General features: G+C 38.3%; 1 long non-coding RNA gene and 1 pseudogene across 1 annotated transcript; both read right to left on the bottom strand.

The window, feature by feature from the left end:
- Window positions 1–4775: 4775 nt before the first annotated feature.
- On the bottom strand, window positions 4776–9947 carry LOC115507570. The gene is made up of 3 exons (XR_003966724.1): window positions 9806–9947; window positions 9302–9361; window positions 4776–4808 (listed from the first exon to the last, which is right to left on the bottom strand). It is a non-coding gene; the product is annotated as an uncharacterized LOC115507570 (long non-coding RNA).
- Window positions 9948–16385: 6438 nt separating this feature from the next.
- Window positions 16386–18242, bottom strand: LOC115507566 (annotated as a pseudogene).
- Between the last annotated feature and the right edge of the window lie 1492 nt (window positions 18243–19734).

Here is a 19734-nt window from a genome sequence, read left to right as displayed (position 1 = left end):
ACTCTTGTGCACTGTTGGTGGGAATGTAAACTGGCAGAGCCACTATTGAAAACAGTATGGAGGTTCCTCAAAAAATTAAAAATAGAACTACCATATGATCCAGCAATTCCCCTTATGGGTATATATACAAAAGAATTAAAATCAGGATCTCCAAGAGACATATGAATTTCCCTGTTCACTGAAGCATTATTTACAACAGCCAAGACATGGAAACAATGTAAGTGTCCATTGATGGATGAATGAATAAAGAAAGTGTAGTGTATATTATACAATAAAATATTATTCAGCCATAAAAAAGAATGGAATATTGCCATTTGCAACATGAATGGATCTCAAGTGCATTATGCTAAATGAAATAAATCAGAGAAAGACAAGTTCTGTATTGAGTTCCCTTATATGTAAAATCTAAAACAACAAAACCAAGCTCACAGATACAGAGAACAGACTAGTGGTTGCCAGAGGAATGGAGTGGGAGGACAAATGGGTGAAGGGGTCAAAGAGTAAAAAAGAGAAAAAAGAAATTCAATACTAAAAACCTATTTCAAACTACAGCTCTGGGGCCCATATTGATAGATATAAAATAACACTATAAGAAAGAACATTAAAAAGTGAAATATAAAATGGTATTTTTAAGACAGATTGATTATAACTACACACAATGCTTATGTGTACATTAGTAAAGACAGATTAGTTTGAATAAAAATGGTTTAATATTTATTACCTTTGGTATATTTAAGTTTGGAAAGAAATCAGAATGGAAGAAATGTACAGAAAGTTCTAATACAAAAAAAATTATTTGCATAAGATACTTGTAGTTTTCCTCATATATCAGTCACCAATATTTTTGTTCAGTGTGCTTTTATCTCTGCCTTTCAAATGGGCAAAATGGTAAGATGCAGAAAGAATATATTTACTCATGTTTAAGAGAAATGCTATAGCATAAAATCTTTTCTCAATTATTGTTGAGTGCTATTGTGGTGATAGCATAATATAGAGTAACAGGTACAAGGGATGTTTGTTTAAACTAAGGGTAGGAGAACCTGGGTGGCTCAGTTGGTTAAGCATCAGACTCTTGATTTTGGCTCAGGTCATGATCTCGAGATTCATGGGTTTGAGCCCCACATCAGGCTCCATGCTGGCAGTGAGGAGCCTGCTTGGGATTCTCTGTCTCCCTCTCTCTCTGCCCCACCCCTGCTCGCTATGTCTCTCTTTCTCAAAATAAATAAACATTAAAAAAAATAAACTAAGGGTAAGCAAACCCTTTCATTACAAGTCAGTAAGGGGTGCCTGGGTAGCTCAGTTGGTTAAGTGTCCAACTCTTGATTTTGGCTCAGGTCATGATCTCACAGTAGGGCCCTCTGCAGATAGCACAGAGCCTCCTTTGGATCCTCTGTCTCCTGTCCCTCCCCTCTCTGTCCACCCCCCCCTTCTCTCCCTCTTTCAAAAATAAACATTAAAAAAAGAGTCAGGGGCACCTGGGTGTCTCAGTGGGTTAAGCATCCAACTTCAGCTCAGGTCATGATCTCACCATTCCTGAGTTCAAGCCCCATGTCAGGCTCTGAACTGACAGCTAAGAGCCTGGAGCCTGCTTCAGATTTGTGTCTCCCTCTCTCTCTCTGACCCTCCCCTGCTCACATTCTATCTCTCTCTCTCTCTCTCTCAAAAATAAATAAACATAAAAAATTATTTTTTAAAGAGCCAGTAAATATTTTAGTCTTTGCAGGCCACATGGACACTGTCTTAATTACTCAATTCTGTTTTTGTAGAATGAAAGTATCCATAGACAATATGTATGCAGGTAAGTATAATTGTATACCAGTAAAACTACTTATGGACACTGAAATTTGAACTTCACATGATTTTCACGAGTTAAGAAATATGATTCTGCTTGTAAATTTTTTAAACCACTTAAAAATGTAAAATTACTCATAGTTTACCAGCCATACAAAGTCAGGCAACAGGCCCAATTTCACCCACAAACCATACCTTGAAGAACTTTAGGACTGAAATCATACAGAGTGTGTTCTCCAACATGATAGATTTTTATCCTTAATTTTTTTTACTGTTATTTATTTTTTGAGAGACAGAAAGAGAGAGCGAGCAGGGAAGGGGCACACAGAGAGAGGGAGCCATAGAATCCAAAGCAGGCTCCAGGCTCCGAGCTGAGGGCACAGGGCCCGATGCAGGGCTCAAACCCACAAACCACAAGATCACGACCTGAGCTGAAGTCTGACACTCAACCAACTGAGCCACCCAGATACCCTTAACACAATGGAATTTTTTTTTTCCACGTTTTTATTTATTTTTGGGACAGAGAGAGACAGAGCATGAACGGGGGAGGGGCAGAGAGAGAGGGAGACACAGAACCGGAAACAGGCTCCAGGCTCTGAGCCATCAGCCCAGAGCCTGATGCGGGGCTCGAACTCACGGACCGCGAGATCGTGACCTGGCTGAAGTCGGACGCTTAACCGACTGCGCCACCCAGGCGCCCCATCACAATGGAATTTTTAAAATCCAAAATCAAAACAAAAATTCAGGATTCCACAAATACTTGGAAATTAAACACTACATTTCTAAATTACCCATGAAACTAAGAAGAAATCAGAAGCAAAATTAATAGAAATTACTGTGAACTGAATTATAATGAAATCACAAACCAAAATGTATGATATTTGAGGACAACACCAAAAATGGGAGAATATGGAACTCCTAGGATCCATTCTGAAATTATTAAGCTGGCAAAAAACGTAAGAATCTTTTATAGAACTCCAGAACCTAATCAGAAACTTACTCTAATCAGGACAGTGCTTAATGAAGAAAAGGGCTGCCATTCTGTCATTTAAAGAAATCTTATCAGGCTTCTGCCTGACATCTAAGATAATGGAATGGACACTTTACTCCTCACATATAACGAGGAATATAGTCTGCAAAAATCATTTAGAAAAGTCATTAAACAAGTAGATGGCTGCACCCCACAATATGGAACAACACAAACCCTGGGGAGGGGGGAAATACTCTGATTTCCAGAGCCACCATACTTCAAGATGCAAAGTACCTACTTTTCAAGAAAATCTTTCATTAAAAAATTATTAGGCATGTAAAGAAACACGTATGGCCCATTCACAGAAAGAAAAAAAGTTAACAGAAAGAGTCCCCGAGGAAGCCCAGACATTACTTACTAGAAAAATCAACTATCATAAATATGATAAAGAGCTAACAGAAACCATGGACAAAAACTAAAGAAAACCAGGAAACAGCATATCAATAAATAGAAAATAACAATAAAGAGACAAAAATTACTGGGACGCCTGAGTGGCTCAGTCGGTTAAGCATCCAGCTTCGGCTCAGGTCATGATCTCACAACTTGAGTTCGAGCCCCATGTCAGGCTCTGTGCTGACAGTTCAGAGCCTGGAGCCTGCTTCAGATTCTGTGTCTCCCTCTCTCTCTGACCCTTCCTCACTCACTCACTCTCTCTCTCTCTCTCTCTCTCCCCCAAAACTAAATAATAAAAAAAAATTTAAAAGCTTTTTTAAAAAAAGAGACAAAAATTACAAAAAGGAACAAATACAAATCCTGTTGCTGAAAAGCAAAAGAACCGAAATTCAAAATTCACTGAATTTTAGAGGGGTTCAACGTAAGATTTCAATAGGCCAAAAAAAATGAATAAATGACCACGAAGGTAAGTAAATTAGGATTATCCAGTCTGGGGCACCTGGGTGGCTCAGTCGGCTAAGCGTCCAACTTGAGCTCAGGTCATGATCTCACAGCTTGTAAATTCAAGCGAGCCTCGTGTCAGGCTGTGCTGACAGCTCAGAGCCTGGTACCTGCTTTGGATTCTGTGTCTCCCTCTCTCTTTGCCCCTCCCGTGCTCACACTCTGTCTCTCTCTCAAAAATAAATAATAGAAAAAAAAATTTTTTAATTAAAAAAAGAGACAAAAATTACAAAAAGGAACCAAATACAAATCCTGTTGCTGACAAGCACAATAACTGAAATTCAAAATTCACTGAATTTTAGAGGGGTTCAACATAAGATTTCAATAGGCCAAAAAAAGAAAAAATGACCATGAAGATATGTAAATTAAGATTATCCAGTCTGGAGGCGCCTGGGTGGCTCAGTCGGTTAAGCGTCCGACTTCAGCTCAGGTCATGATCTCACGGTCCGTGAGTTCAAGCCCTGCGTCGGGCTCTGTGCTGATGGCTCAGAGCCTGGAGCCTGTTTCAGATTCTGTGTCTCCCTCTCTCTCTGACCCTCCCCCGTTCATGGTCTGTCTCTCTCTGTCTCAAAAATAAATTAAAACGTTAAGATTATCCAGTCTGGGGCACCTGGGTGGCTCAGTCAGTTGAGCGTCTGACTTCAGCTCAGGTTATGATCTCACAGTTCCTGAGTTCAAGCCCCACATCAGACTCTGTGCTGACCACTCAGAGCCTAGAGCTTGCATTGGATTCTGTGTCTCCCCTTCTCTCTGCCCCTCCCCCCACTGACTCCCGCGTTTGCTCTCTCTCAAAAATAAACACTAAAAAGAAAAAAAAAAAAAGATTATCCAGTCTGAGGAGTGGAAAAAGAAAAAAAAAATGAGGAAAAATGGAAAGAGCCTAAGTGACAACATCAAGTATACCAACATATACAAAATGAAAGGTCCAGAACAAAATGAAAGAGGCATAGAAAATATGTGAACAGGAGCACCTGGGTGGCTCAGTCGGTTAAGCATCCAAGTCTTGATCTCAGCTCAGGTCTTGATCTCAGGGTCATGAGTTCAATCCCTGCATTGGGCTCTGTGCTGGGTTCCACACTGGGCATAAAGCCTACTTAAAAAAGAAAAAAAAAAAAAAGAATATTTGAACAGTGGCCAATCTACATATCTTAAAAAAATTCAATGAACCCAAAAGAGAATAAACCCAAAATGATGCAGTGAGATGTAGTATAATCAAACTGTTGAAACTCCCCAAAAAAGACAGAATTCTAAAAGCAAGAAAAGTAACCCACCATCAGAGGCCAGAAAGCAGTGCAATGACATATTTACAGTGCTGAAAGAAAAAAGCTGTCAACCAACAAATCTCTAACAAAAATGTCTTTCAAAAATAAAGGAAAGAGAACAATTTATGGCATGACAGCATGAGCTCAAGTGACCTGTTGCTCTGCACTGAAACTGATGAAAACTACTTTTTTAAGCCATTTAAGGCCTCTGGAAACTGACCTAAAGACGAAAGGCAAATGAAGAAACCTACATTCAAGAACAACTTTAAAAATTCACTAAGAAAGATGAGTTTATTTGAACCAAGACCACTCCCTCCCTCTCCCATCCCAGCTCAAGGAAGGGGAACCTCCACTCAAGACTCCTGCAACAAAGAACACGGGGTTCTGTCCCCACCCTACCCCCACAGGTCTCATTCAGAGGGCTTTCTTCCCAGGAGGAACAGAGTTTCTCATCCAACCCCCAGCTGCCTGTTGCTAGGGCTGAGTCCTAGACAAGTGTGCTTGAGAGGCAGGGGTTCCAGGCCTTCCGGCCCCCACTGGTAGAATGTATACTTTATTGGGTGTGGTGCATGGAAAAGCCTGGGACCTTAATCATCCTTGCCCTGGATTGTGAGGAGAGGAGCAAAACCAGATGACCTGTGGCTGCACCCTCCCCTCCAAGAAGTACTACTGTCACTCAGAAACTTGCCACTGTTCCCACCCCACCTCCAGAGACCAGGCTCAGAGCTTCTGTTTGAGGGAAGAAGCAGATATTAAAAGATAGCTCTTAATTTCTTCCCAAAGGGACTGACTTCATTTGTAAGAGCTTGGAGAAAGTCAAGCCTACAGGAGTAGTGAGAAAAGTGAGGTTGTAACAAAAGCCAAATAGCCCATTCAAAATACAGAGACTAAACTGTAGGTAAACTACTTTGCAGGAGAGAACTAGAGACTAAAACAACTGGGAGGGGCCCTCCTGGGGTCAGAACAAATATCAAACAATAAGCTTAGAAACTATTTCTTCAAAGGACACACTTTTTGACTGCATTTGCTTTCAAAGTAGTTTATGCCCCAGGGCATTGTGGAAAACAATTAATTAGTTCCCAGTAAGTGGATCTTGGCTGCTGGGTGTGGTCAGGGAAAGACAGCCCTAACAAAACCAGCCATCCCAGGGTGATTGGGGGCATATTCAAATTGCCCCTCCCTAAGGACCAACGTCAGAGGACTAACCTTGTGGGAAAGAAGACTACAATGAGACACCATTTCACACCCACTAGGATGGCTAGAATTGGATGAAGTCAGATGATGACATGGTTGGTGAGAATGTAGCCAAGTTGAAGCCCTCATATACCGCGCTGCTGTGAATGTAAAATGGTGCCGCCACTTTGGAAAAAAAGTCTACAGTTTCCCAATTAAACATAGATACCATATGACCCAGCAAAAACACTCTTAAATATATACCTAGAGAAATGAAAACATTTCTAGAAAGAAATTTGTACATGAATATTTCAGCAGAATTATTCTTAATAGCCAAAGGCAGTAACAACTTAAATATACATTAATAAATGAATGCATAAACAAAATGTGGTATATCCATAATGTGGAACATTATTCAGTCATAAATGGAATGAAGTATTGATACATGCTACAACATGGATAAACCTTGAAGCATTATGCTAAGTGAAAGAAGCCAAACACAACAGACTACATATTCTGATTCCATCCATACAGAATGTTCAAAACTGGGAAATCTGTAGAGACAAAAAGTAGATTAGTGGTTGCCTAGGGCTGAGCAGGTAGGGCTCAAGGGGTATGGGGTTATGGCTAAAGTGCATGGACTTCTTGGGGTGATGAAACATTCTAAAATGTTTGTAGTGATAGTTGCACATATACTGAAAACCAATGAACGATACACCTTAAGCGGGTAATTGATGTGTGAACTATATTTCAATATATACATCAAAAGAACTGAAAAGAGAAATTAAGACATTGCCAGATAAAGAAAATCTGAGGAAGTTCGTTGCTAATAGATTTCCCTTACACGTACTGTCAAAGGGAGTTCTTCAGGCTAAAATGGAAGGATAAAAGACTAACTCAAAAGTGTATGAATAAATAAAAGACATTGGTAAAGATAACTACATAGGTAAACATAAATGCCAGTATTATTGTATTTTTGGTTTGTAGCTCCTCTTATTTTTTTTCTGTATGACTTAAAAAGAAATGGACAAGCTGATCCTAAAATTCATATGGAATTGCAAGGATCCCTGAATAGCCAAAACAATTTTGAAAAAGAAGAACAAAGTTGGCAGAGTGACACTTTGCAATTTTAAAACTTACTATAATCTATAGTAAGCAAAACAGTGTGGTACTAGCATAAGGACAGATAGAGACAAATGGAATGAATATGAAAGACCTGAAATAAACTTACACATCTATGGCTAATTGATATCAACAAGGGTGCCAAGACCATTCAATAGGGAATAAACAGTCTCTTCAACATATGGTGCTGGGTCAATTGGCTATGTGCGTATAAAAGAATGAAGTTGGACCTCACATCATATACAAAAATGAACTCAAAATGGATCAATGACATAAATACAAGAGTTAAAACCATAAAACATTTAAAAGAATACATAGAGGGGCGCCTGGGTGGCGCAGTCGGTTAAGCGTCCGACTTCAGCCAGGTCACGATCTCGCGGTCCGTGAGTTCGAGCCCCGCGTCAGGCTCTGGGCTGATGGCTCGGAGCCTGGAGCCTGTTTCCGATTCTGTGTCTCCCTCTCTCTCTGCCCCTCCCCCGTTCATGGTCTGTCTCTCTCTGTCCCAAAAATAAATAAAAAACGTTGAAAAAAAAAATTTAAAAAAAAAGAATACATAGAGATGTATGACTTCATGACTTTGGATTTGACAAAGAATTCTTAGATTTGACACCAAAAGCACAAAGGAGAAAAAAACAAATTGGACTTCAAACTTTTAAAAAATTGTACACCAAACGACATTATCAATAAAGCGTGAAAAATACCTACAGAATGGGACATTTCAAATCAAATATATAACAGTTCAAAATATATAAAGAATTCTTACAACTCAACAACAGCAACAAAAAAAAATACCTAAATTAAAAAATGGGCAAAGGATTTGAATAGACATTTCTGCAAAGAAACATACAAATGTTCAACAAGGACATGAAAACATACCCCAAATCAGTCTTTAGGAAAACACAGATCTAATCCATAAGGACTCACCACTTCAAACACACTAATATGGTTGAATTAAAAAACAAAACAAAACAAAAACAGGAAATAACAAGCGCTGGCAAGGAAGCATGGTAATTCCGTGTTTAACCTATAGAGAAACTGGCAATCTATTTTTATTTTCCACAGTGGCTGCACCATTTTATATCCCCAAAACAATGTACACCAGTTCCAATTTTCCAATTTCTCTACTTCCTTACCAACATTTATTTCCTGTTTTTGTTTTTTTTTTAAATTAGATTCTGCCCTGAACTTAAAAGAAATTTCAAATGGCCCCTGTTAACTATAATCCAGATAGCAGGCACTTTAAAACTCCTCTTTTTTATTGACTTTTCTTTTTAAAATTTCTCTTCAAAACTTATTTAAAAAACTAATCCATGCTAGAAGTTCACGTGTCACAAATTTTAAGAAATGCATGGGAAATATAATCACTGTTTAAAATAATAGTTACCTCTGGGGATGAAGGAAGAAAGGGACACATTCAGGGATGAGTACACAGAACTTCAACTATGATGGTAATATTTTTATGTTTGGATGGTGAAAACAGAGGTTCACTGTATTTTTTTTTTTGCATCTCTCATTGTATTATTCTTTATATGTTTGTATATCTTAAGTATTTCATAACATATGTGGAAAACCCCCCCAAAAAAGACAAAGAAAGTTAATCTTACATTCCCTCATCATTCCTCCCACCAAAAACAGCATACTAGATATTCTGTAACTTGCTTTTCTCACATAACAATCCATTATATCATTCTCTGGATCAAAAGTGTGTGAAGAGGTAAATCTGTTTCCACAGCTGCAAAATATTTCATAACATGAATGTCCTACAATTTATTCAAACATACTATAGATGGATATACAGGTTGTTTTCAGTTACTCCTCATAAAAATAAAGCTGCAAACGTTTTAGTCTTCCCCAAATATGCTACGCTTAACATAAACATATTTTCACCAAAAGATTTGAACATGAAAAATCTAGCTCTTTTCTTACTGAATCATCAAGGTAATAATCCACAAAAAAATGTAACAATTCCTCAAGAGATTACCTGTACACACACACACACACACACACACACACACACACACACACCTACTTCTGAACAGAACAATGTGCTTCCAGAATAAATGTATGCCCAGAAGTCCTCATCTGAGACCTATACAAAGGATACAAAAAAAAAAAAAAAAAAATTAAATCTAGCCCATAATAAGTATGCTACAAACTGATTAGTTTATCAAAACAACCTTTGCACGCGAAATGCAACACAAAGGAAATAAGGAAAGGTAGGTCCAACGGGTTAGGCTGTTCCTGGAAGCGTTCTGGCGTCGGCGTGGTGTCAATAAAAACCCATTTAAACAAGTTAAAAAGAGAGGAAAACGGCTCAGAATCCCTACGAGCTAGTATCCGCAACCGTCTAACTTCATCCGTGGTGGTAAGTGACTAAAGATATAGAGAAATTATTCTTCGATATTTTACAGAGGCAAGAGAGTAAAATGAACAGCAGGCCAGCTCCTCCCCCACTCAGGCAGGCCACGCGATTCCCAAGTATGCAGCCTTATTAACGGACATTTTTCTAGCTGACGTGAAACTCAGTACTCACCACAAAACAAAAAATTAGCGGGTTTCTGTACCTTCCTTAATAGATTTGTCCATTGGCTGCTTTCCACACCCAGTACTTGGTCGGGACTTTCCCTCGTTACAAACGCCGCCATCTTAGGTCTTAGATGAGCCCTAGGGGATAGGGCGCTAAAAACCTGGAGTGAGCGTCACAGCCAAATAGGTCCTGCGCCCAACCGCCGTGCACTGCTCAAATGGCTCCGCCGGCAACGTGACCCAGCCTCACTGTGGCCCGTCCCCCAGGCTTCCAGAGAGCTTGCGCTTCCTCTCTCTCTGCCTTTATCTTCAACGGAATTGCTACTTTCTGCGTCCTTTTCTTTCTCCCCCCCCCCCCCCCCAGATTTCTTTTACCTTTGCCTCCACTCCTTTCTTCCTTCTACATTTCTGGATGTCTCGTTCTCCTCGACTGTCAGTTACCTCACGAGTGTACAGAATTTTATAATAGACAAAACTGTATTTCTGTTATTTTACCTAATTATTACAACTTTGTAAGGTAAGCTGGGGGACTGAATATCCCAATTTTATAAATGAGGAAACCAAAGCCCATATATAGTGAACCAGTATTCCAAAAGCTGCAACAGCTAGTGTTAAAGTGGACAGAACATATTTCTTTTTGCTCCAGTGAGCCTCGTGCTGCTAGAGATAACGGTGTACTTCAACTAATTGAAAAGATGGGAAAACTGAAGACAGAAATAGGAAGAGTTTGGGCCTAAATTCACACATTGAGTCAGTGACAAAACTGGAATCAAAACAATCTGCTTCCTTGTTTAATTCTGTAACAGAAAACATCTCCATAAAGGTGTTGGGATGCTTTTCTCCATCCTAAAACTCCTTCCACTTTTTTGACTCAGCTCAAGTGGTGACTCCTTTAAGAAGCCTTTATGTCTATCAGAACCTTTATCTTTTTTTCTATCCCTCTCCATGAGGGAAAATACACTAGCTGGATGCCAGCTCCCAAAACATTTTTTAAAAAGGAGGCTGAAACTTCTTTGTGAAGCATCGTGTATGAATGGTGTGAAAGATTAGTAGGGGAAGGTTTGTGCTGTATAAGTAAGGAAAAGACAATTTAGAGGTCCTAATCCCTTTCCAAAGGCATAATTTCTGTCTACATTCTAATGTCATCTCTAGCTTTCTACAAGAACCCAGCACAGAACACCTCTTATTCTATTTATTTGCATCATTACTTTTCCTTTCTTTATTTTCAAAATTGTTACCTTCAAATAGAGGTTAATGGTAGAGAATGTGTAAACTTCTGGGCCTTGATTTATGGCCATTCTTGTGTAAAACACTACATACAGCCGATCTGTCTTGTCAGTAACCTGTGTAGTGAAATGAAGAGGTCTTATCTTAAGCTTAAAGTGTGTCATTGCCTGGAGTTTAGACAAGTTTGAGCACATCTTGGAAACTGGTAGGGCAGACACCAGAAGTCAATTGCAGAAGGAACTGCTGACCTCTTAAGAAATTACTTATCCTAAGAGAGGAGGGAGTCAGGCAGACAACCTAGGGTAAATAGAGAATCAATTCTGAGTATTGCAGGGGATTTGGTTGTACAACAAAGTGTATTTATTTTAAGCTAGGTACACAACATCTCTCTGCAGTGATTTAATTGTAAATAGAAAAGTAGAGAAAATTGAGTGAAATCTACTGCAGTTTTGCTCTGATGACTCTCAGGACTTTTTATGCCTGGAACAAAGGACCATTTGGATTTTAATTTTTTTAATGTTTCTTTTTGAGAGAGAAAGAGAGAGCAAGCATGGGAGAGGCAGAGAGGTAGACACAGAATCCAGGACAGACTTCAGGTTCTGAGCTGTCAACACAGAGCCCAACGTGGGGCTTGAACTCATGAACCACGAGAACATGACCTGAGCCGAAGCTGGACGCTTAACCTACTGAGCCACCCAGGTGCCCCAGGACCATTTGGATTTTAAAGAAATACATATAAATAAATAATCAGGAGGAAGAACTACTAGAAGAATAGGCTTGTGACACTGCTAGTCAATTTTAGTGGGGGAAAACCTGATACACTGTTTTATTTAGTGGCGTTTAGTGGTGTTCAGAGACCTAAGCGGAGAAAAGCTCTATTGATAGCAAAGGTAGAAACCTCATATCCCTGCCTCTACCATTCACATTTCTCCTAGTCTAACTTCCTTGATCCCAAGAAAAATGCCTCCAGAAAACACCAGAGACAGAGTTTGATGGCCAAGCTACAATATCTGCTCTTCGAGGCTGATCCTGTTGGTTTCCTGGACTCCTGGTCCAGTCAGTTCCTATTCCATTCTCTGTGAGAGCCCAGTTTTCCTCTCTCATTGTAAATGTTTCAAAAGTAAGAAAATTGTCTCCTGCAATATAAAATCCAAAGAGACAAAAGAAGAGTTGGGATTTCACCATCATTCAGCCACATTTGGCAAACTCTCAGAGAATTTACAAAGATAATTGCACAGGCAATGATCCCTGGGACAAGACTTTCTCTTACCTTTGCATTTATTTTTAAGACAAATAAAGGAGTCATGAACCTATAATGACAGTCCAAATGATAGATGCATGCATAATTAGACTAGAATACATTCATTTAAAACATGAGTTGGGAAAAAGTACAATTTGATGTGGCAAACGGGAGAGCAGATATAACATAATTTATTCATTCATCAAGAACTTACATGTAAATCTGTAAAGAACATATCACACGCAATACCCAAAAAATAAATAATCCAGTTAAAAAATGGACAGAAGACATGAATGGGCATTTCACCAAAGAAGACATACAAATGGCTAACAGACACATGAAAAAATGCTCAACATCATTCATCATCAGGGAAATACAAATCAAAGTGACAATGAGATACCACCTCACACCTGTCAGAATGGCTAAAATTAACAACTCAGGAAACATGAGATGTTGGTGAGGATGCAGAGAAATGGGGAACCCTCTTGCACTGTTGGTGGGAATGCAAACTGGTGCAGCCACTCTGGAATACGGTATATAGATTCCTTAAAAAGTGAAAAATAGAACTACCCTATGACCCAGCAATTGCCTGATGAGGTATTTATCCAAAGAATACAAAAAAACTGATTTAAAGGGGTACATGCACCCCAATGTTAATGGCAGCACTATCAACAATAGCCAAATTATGGAAAGAACCCAAATATCCATTGAATTATGAATGGATAAAGAAAAGGTGATTTAAATATGATATATGATATATATGTATATGTATACACACATGTATTGGAATATTACTCAGCCATCAGAAAGAATGAAATCTTGCCATTTGTAATGAAATAGATGGAACTAGAGTGTATTATGCTAAGCAAAATAAGTCAGAGGAAGACAAATAACCATATGATTTGACTCATGGATTTTAAGAAACAAAACAGATGAACATAGGGGAAGGGAAGAAAAAATAAAACAAGATAAAAACAGAGGAGGCAGCAAACCATAACAGAATCTTAACTGTAGAGAATGAACTGAGGGCTGCTGGAGGGGAAGTGGGAGGGGTGGGCTAAATGGGTGATGAGCGTTAAGGAGGGCACTTGCTGGGATGAGCACTGGGTGTTATATGGAAGTGATGAATCACTGGGTTCTACTCCTGAAACCAATACTACACTGTATGTGTAGTGTAGTGAATACTACACTAACTTGAATTTAAATAAAAACTTGGAAGAGAGGAAAAAAAACAGAACTTGCATGTAAAGAATAGGGCTATTCAAGAGAGGATGGTAGAGAATACAAATGTGAATTAAACCCAGTATTGGTCCTCAAGAAGATTAGGTTCAAGTTGGGAAGCAAAAAATAAAAGGAGTTTTAAAAGAATTATAAGCAGTATTTGTGTATCAGACACTATACTAGGTACAAGGTGGGAATAAAAGTGATGTTTGAGTGTGGAAAGAGAATATTGGAATGAATCTACCATGATGCTTAGCCTCAGGAAATTTATGGGTGAGTGGAAAAAAATAAAATATGAAGGTTGTGTAATGTTTTTTAGTAGGAGACTTAAGGAGATGAATACATACATTTCACACCTAAAATGATTAATAAGGTCATACATTTTGCAAGGCACTGTACTAAATGATGTAGGATATGGGAAGAACAATGAGAAATCTATAAATGTACTTTGAACCATTGAGGGCATTTATATTAGAATGAAGGATGTATCATGAGACATGTAAAATCACACAACTTTCTCTGTGTAAAGTTGACCTGCCTCGAAGCTCTTTTTTTTTTTTTTTTTGAGATGTAATTCGGATACCATAAAAATACCATTTCAAAGAGTATGATTCAGTAGTTGTTAGTAAACTCACAGACTGGTGTAACTCTCACCACTAATTTCAGAACATTTTAATCACCCCAAAAAGAAACCCTGTACCCCTTATCACTCATCCCCTCTTCAAGCCCCCAAACAAGTCCCTGGCAAATTCTAATTTATTTTCTGTATTTATGGATTTATCCCTTCTGAAAATTTCATATAAATTAAATCATACAGTAGGTGACCTTCTGTTTCTGGCCTTTTTTTTTTTTTTTGCTTAGCATAACATTTTCAAGGTTTATGCATGTTATAGCATATATCAGTACTTTATTCCTTTTCCATTCCTTTTAGGATTAAATAATATCCCATTGTATGGATATACAACATATTTTTTCATCCAATATGTATGTTTGGATTGTTTCCACTTCTTGGCTCTTATGAATAATGTTGCTATGGACATTTGTGAACAAGTTTTTGTATGGACATGTTTTTAATTCCTTGGGAATATACCAGAACTGCTAGATAATATGGTAGCCCAACGTTGAACCCTTTGAAGAGTTGCAAACTGTTTTCCAAGGCACTGTACCATTTTACATTACCACCGGCAATATATCAGGGTGCCAGTCTCTCCATATCCTCAGTAACATTTGTCATTTTAATTATAGCCAGCCTAGGAGGTGTGAAGTAGCATCCCATTGTGTTTTTGATTTGGATTTCCCTGATGGCCAATAAGGTTGAGCATCTTTGTATGTGCTTATTGGCCATTTATGTATCTTCTTTGAAGAAATGTCTATTCAAATCCTTTGCCCATTTTTTGATTGGGTTATTGATCTTTTACTTTTGATGATGATATATAATGGAATATATATTTTTAGATATGTTATTGATCTTTTACTGTTATTGAACTTTTACTGTTGAGTAGTAAGATATACATATAAAATGATGATATATATAATAGAATATATATTTTTTGGATATGTGTTCATTATCAGACATATTGTTTGCAAATATTTTCTCTTATTCTATGGATTTTTCAATTTCTTGGTGTGTCATCTGAAGGACAAAAGTTTTTAATTTTGATTAAGTATAATTTGTCTGCTTTTTCTTTGTTCCTTGGACTTTTGATGTCATATCTAAGAAACTATTGTCTAATCTAGGAGCATGAAGATATACACCTAAGTTTTCTTCTAAGACTTTTATAGTTTTCACATTTAGATTTAGATCTTTAATTGAATTAGTTTTTGTATATTGTGGAAGATAGAGATCCAACTTCTTTCTTTTGCATGTAAATATTCAGTTGTTCCAGCACCATATGTTTAAAAGACTAGTCTTTCTTTGTAGAAAATTGAGCATAAAATGTGAAGATTTTATTTCTGAACTCTCAATTCTATTTTATTTACTTATATTTCTAATGTTATGTCTCTACCACAAATCTTGATTACTGGAGCTTTGAAGTGAGTTTTAGAATCAAGAGGTGCGAATGCTACAACTTTGTTCCTTTTTCTAGATCATTTTTAGCTATTCTGGTCCTTTGTAGTTTCTTTTTTTTTTTTAATGTTTATTTTTTGAGAGGGAGGGACAGAGACAGAGCATGAGCAGGGGAGGGGCAGAGAGAGAGGGAGACACAGAATCCAAAGCAGGCTCCAGGCTCCAAGCTGTCAGCACAGAGCCCGACGTGGGGCTCAAACCCACAGACCATGAGATCATGACCTGAGCTGGACTCAGACGCTTAACCAACTGAGCCACTCAGGTGCCCCTGTAGTTTCATATTAATTTTAGGATCAGCTTGGCAATTTTTGAAATAATCAAGCTGGGATTTTTATAGGGATTGTGTTAAATGTGTTCAAAATTTGGGGGAGTATTGATATCTAAACAATATTAAGTCTTCTAATCCATGAGCATTGAATGTTTTCCCACATATTTAGGTCCTCTTAAATTTCTGTCAATGACATTTTGTATTTTTTTCTATGTACAAGTTTTGTACCTTTTTGTTAAATTTATTCCCAAGTGTTTTTTTTTTTTTTCTCATTAAACTTTTGTTTTAATGGGTTTCAAAATTTTGTGACAGATTTTTGGTCAAGTTGTTTCCATTAAAAAGTACTGATTTTAAAAACTAATAACTTAAAACTGCCACACACACACACACACACACACACACACACACACACACAAATGGTCCACAAAATATTCTCCTTTCCTTCTGAAGGTTTTACAATGCATTGTTATAATTACCCAGTCTTTTACTATTAAACTTAAATGGCCAATTGACACAAGCAATTCTGAGACCATTCTTTCACCACTGATAAAGACTGGAATGGCAGGTTTGGGGGATAATATTCATTTAGCCTTCTGAACTTTCTGGGAAGACTTGGTGACCTTGCCAGCTCCAGCTGCCTTCTTGTCCACTGCTTTGGTGACAGCCATAGCAACCATCTGTCTCATGTCACGAACAGCAAAACGACCCGGAGGAGGATACTCAAAGAAGCTCTCAACACACATAGGCTTGCCAGGAACCATATCAATGATGGCAGCATCACCAGATTTCAAGACCATCTTCCAGCTTTTTTTCCAGAACGATAATCAATCTTCTCCTTCAGCTTAGCAAACTTACAAGCAATGTGACCTGTGTGACAATCCAGCACAGGTGCATATCTAGCACTGATTTGGCCTGGATGGTTCAGGATAATCACCTGAGTTGTGAAGCCAGCTGCTTCCATTGATGGGTCATTTTTGCTGTCAGCAGCCACATTGCCATGACAGACATCTTTGACAGATACATTCTTTTTCTTTTTTTTAAAAGTTGACTTATTTATTTTGAGAGAGACACAGACAGCACGAGTCGGGGCGGGTCAGAGAGAGAGGTAAAGAGAGAATCCCAAGCAGGCTCTGTGCTGTGGGGCTCGAACCCATGAAACTGCAAGATCATGACCTAAGCTGAAACCAAGAGTCAGATGCTTAACCAACTGAACCACCCAGGTGCCCTGACAGATACATTCTAGACATTGAAGCCCACGTTGTCCCCAGGTAGAGCCTCACTCAAAGCTTTGTGGTGCATTTCAACAGACTTTACTTCAGTTGTAACATTGACTAAAGCAAAGGTGACCACCATGCCAGGCTTAACAATGCCAGTCTCCACTTGGCCCACAGGGACAGTACCAATACAACCAATTTTGTAGGTATCCTAAAGGGGTAGATGCAAGGGCTTGTTAGTTGGACGAGTTGGTAGCAGAATGCAATCCTGAGCTTCAAACAGTGTGGTTCCACTGGCATTGCCATTTTATGGGTGACTTTCCATCCCTTGAACCAAAGCACGTTAGCACTTGGCTACAGCATGTTGTCACCATTCCAGCCAGAAATTGGCACAAATGCTACTGTGTCGGAGTTGTAGCCAATTTTCTTAATATAGGTGCTGACTTAATGATTTCCTCATATCTCTCCTGGCCGTAGGGTGGCTCAGTGGAATCCACTTTGTTACCACCACCAAGTTGTAAGCCAGAAGGTAATACTCACAGGCTGCCCATTCTTGGAGATACCTGCTTCAAATTTACCAACACCAGCAGGAACAATCAGGACAGCACAGTCAGCTTGAGATGTGTCTGTAATCATGTTTTTTTTTAATGTTTTTTTAAATTTATATTTGAGAGAGAGACAGAGACAGAGCATGAGCGGGGGAGGAGCACAGAGAGAGGAAGACAGAATCGGAAGCAGGCTCCAGGCTCTGAGCTGTCAGCACAGAGCCCTACATGGGGCTTGAACTCGTGAACCGCAAGATCATGACCTAAGCTGAAGTCAGATGCTTAACCAACTGAGCCACTCAGGTGCCCCTGTAATCATGTTTTTCATAAAGCTTCTGTGTCCTGGGGCATCAATGATGGTCACATAATACTTGCTGGTCTTGAATTTCAACAGGGAGATATCAATGGTGATACCACATTCACTTTCAGCTTTCATTTTATCCAACACCCAGACATACTTGAAGGAGCCCTTTCCCATCTCAGCAGCCTCCTTCTTAAAATTTTTCAATAGATCTTTTGTCGATCCCACCACATTTGTAGATCAGATGACCAGTAGTGGTAGACTTGCCCGAATCTACATGTCCAATGATGATGATGGTGATATGAATCTTTTCCTTTCCCATTTTAGTTTAGGTTTAGCAGTGGTTTTCATGACACTTGTGTTTTGGCTGCAAACCTATTGCCTATTCTTAAGTGTTTTTGATACTATTTTAAATAAAATTGTTTCCTTAATTTCATTTTCAGATTATTCATGCAAATGTGTGAAAATACAACTGATTATTGTATATTGGTTTTGTTGTACAACCTTATCAAAATGGTTTATCAGTTCTACTTCTAGTATTTTTTATGGATTTGTTAGGATTGTCTATGTACAAGATTATGTCATTTGAAAGTAGATATAGTTTTACTTCTTTCTTAATATGGCTGCATTTTATCTCTTTTACTTGCCTAATTGCCCTGGACAGAATCTCTACTACAAGGCTTAACAGAAGTGGTGAGAGAAAACATCCTTGGTTTATTCCTAATCTAAAAAAGAAAGGATTTTTTTTGGTGCTGTATTAGCTTCCCGTTGCCACTATAATAAATTACTGCAAAGTTAGTGACTGAAAGTAACACAAAGTTATTCTCAACATTCCCTGAGGTCAGAAATATGAAATCAGTTGCACTTAGTTAAAATTAAGATGTCAGCAGGTCTTTGTTCTTTCTGGAGGCTCTAGGGAAGAATCTGTTTCTTTGCATTTTCTTGCTTCTAGAGGCTGTATAGGACCCTGGGCTCATGGGACCCTTCCTCCATCTCCAAATCCAGCAGTGTAGCATCATCTATAATCTCTCACCTTCTCTCTTTGACTCTGATCCCCTGCCTCCTTCTTATAAGGAAACTTGTGATTACATTGGGCCCACCCGAATAATCCAGCATAATTTCCGCATCTCAACATCTTAATCACATTTTGTGGAGTCTATTTTACCGTGTAACATGCTCACGCTTTCAAGGGATTAGGACAGGGGCCATTATTTAGTCTACCAAAGATGCTCTTTTTCAGTTTGTGTAAGTTCCCTTCTATTCCTACTTTGTTGTGTTTTTTTTTTTCCATGAAAAGATTTGGATTTTGTTGAAGGTTTTTTCATACATCTACTGAGATGATCATGTGGTTTTTGCACTTTATTCTATTAATAGGGTGATTGATTTTTATATGTTGAACCAATCTAGTATTTCTACAATAAATTCCACTTTTTCATGACATATGATCCCCTTTATCTGTTTCCAGGTTCTATTCAGTAGTATTTTGCTGGAGATTTTTGTGTTTATATTCATAAGAGATATTGGTCTGTAGTTTTCATTTCTAATGTCTTTCTCTGGTTTTGGTATCAGGGTAATTCTGGTCTTAGAGAATGAGTCAGAAATTGTTCCCTCCTCTTCTATTTTTTGGAAGAGTTTGTAAAGGACTATTAATTCTTCTCTAAATATTTAGTAGAATTAACCAGTGAAGCCATCTGGGCCTAAGCTTCTTTTTATGGGCTTTTCTTGGATTACTAATTCTTCTTTTCACTTTTAAAGTTATATTCAAATGTTTTATTTCTTCTTGAGTCAATTGTTGATAGTTTATGTTGTTCTAATTTTGCAAGCACCTTAAAACTATTTCAGATAGTGCTGC

Source organism: Lynx canadensis, chromosome X (genome assembly GCF_007474595.2).
Source record: "Lynx canadensis isolate LIC74 chromosome X, mLynCan4.pri.v2, whole genome shotgun sequence".
NCBI lineage: Eukaryota > Metazoa > Chordata > Mammalia > Carnivora > Felidae > Lynx > Lynx canadensis.
Note: the sequence above shows the minus strand (reverse complement) of the source record. Positions and strands in the feature narration are given on the sequence as shown.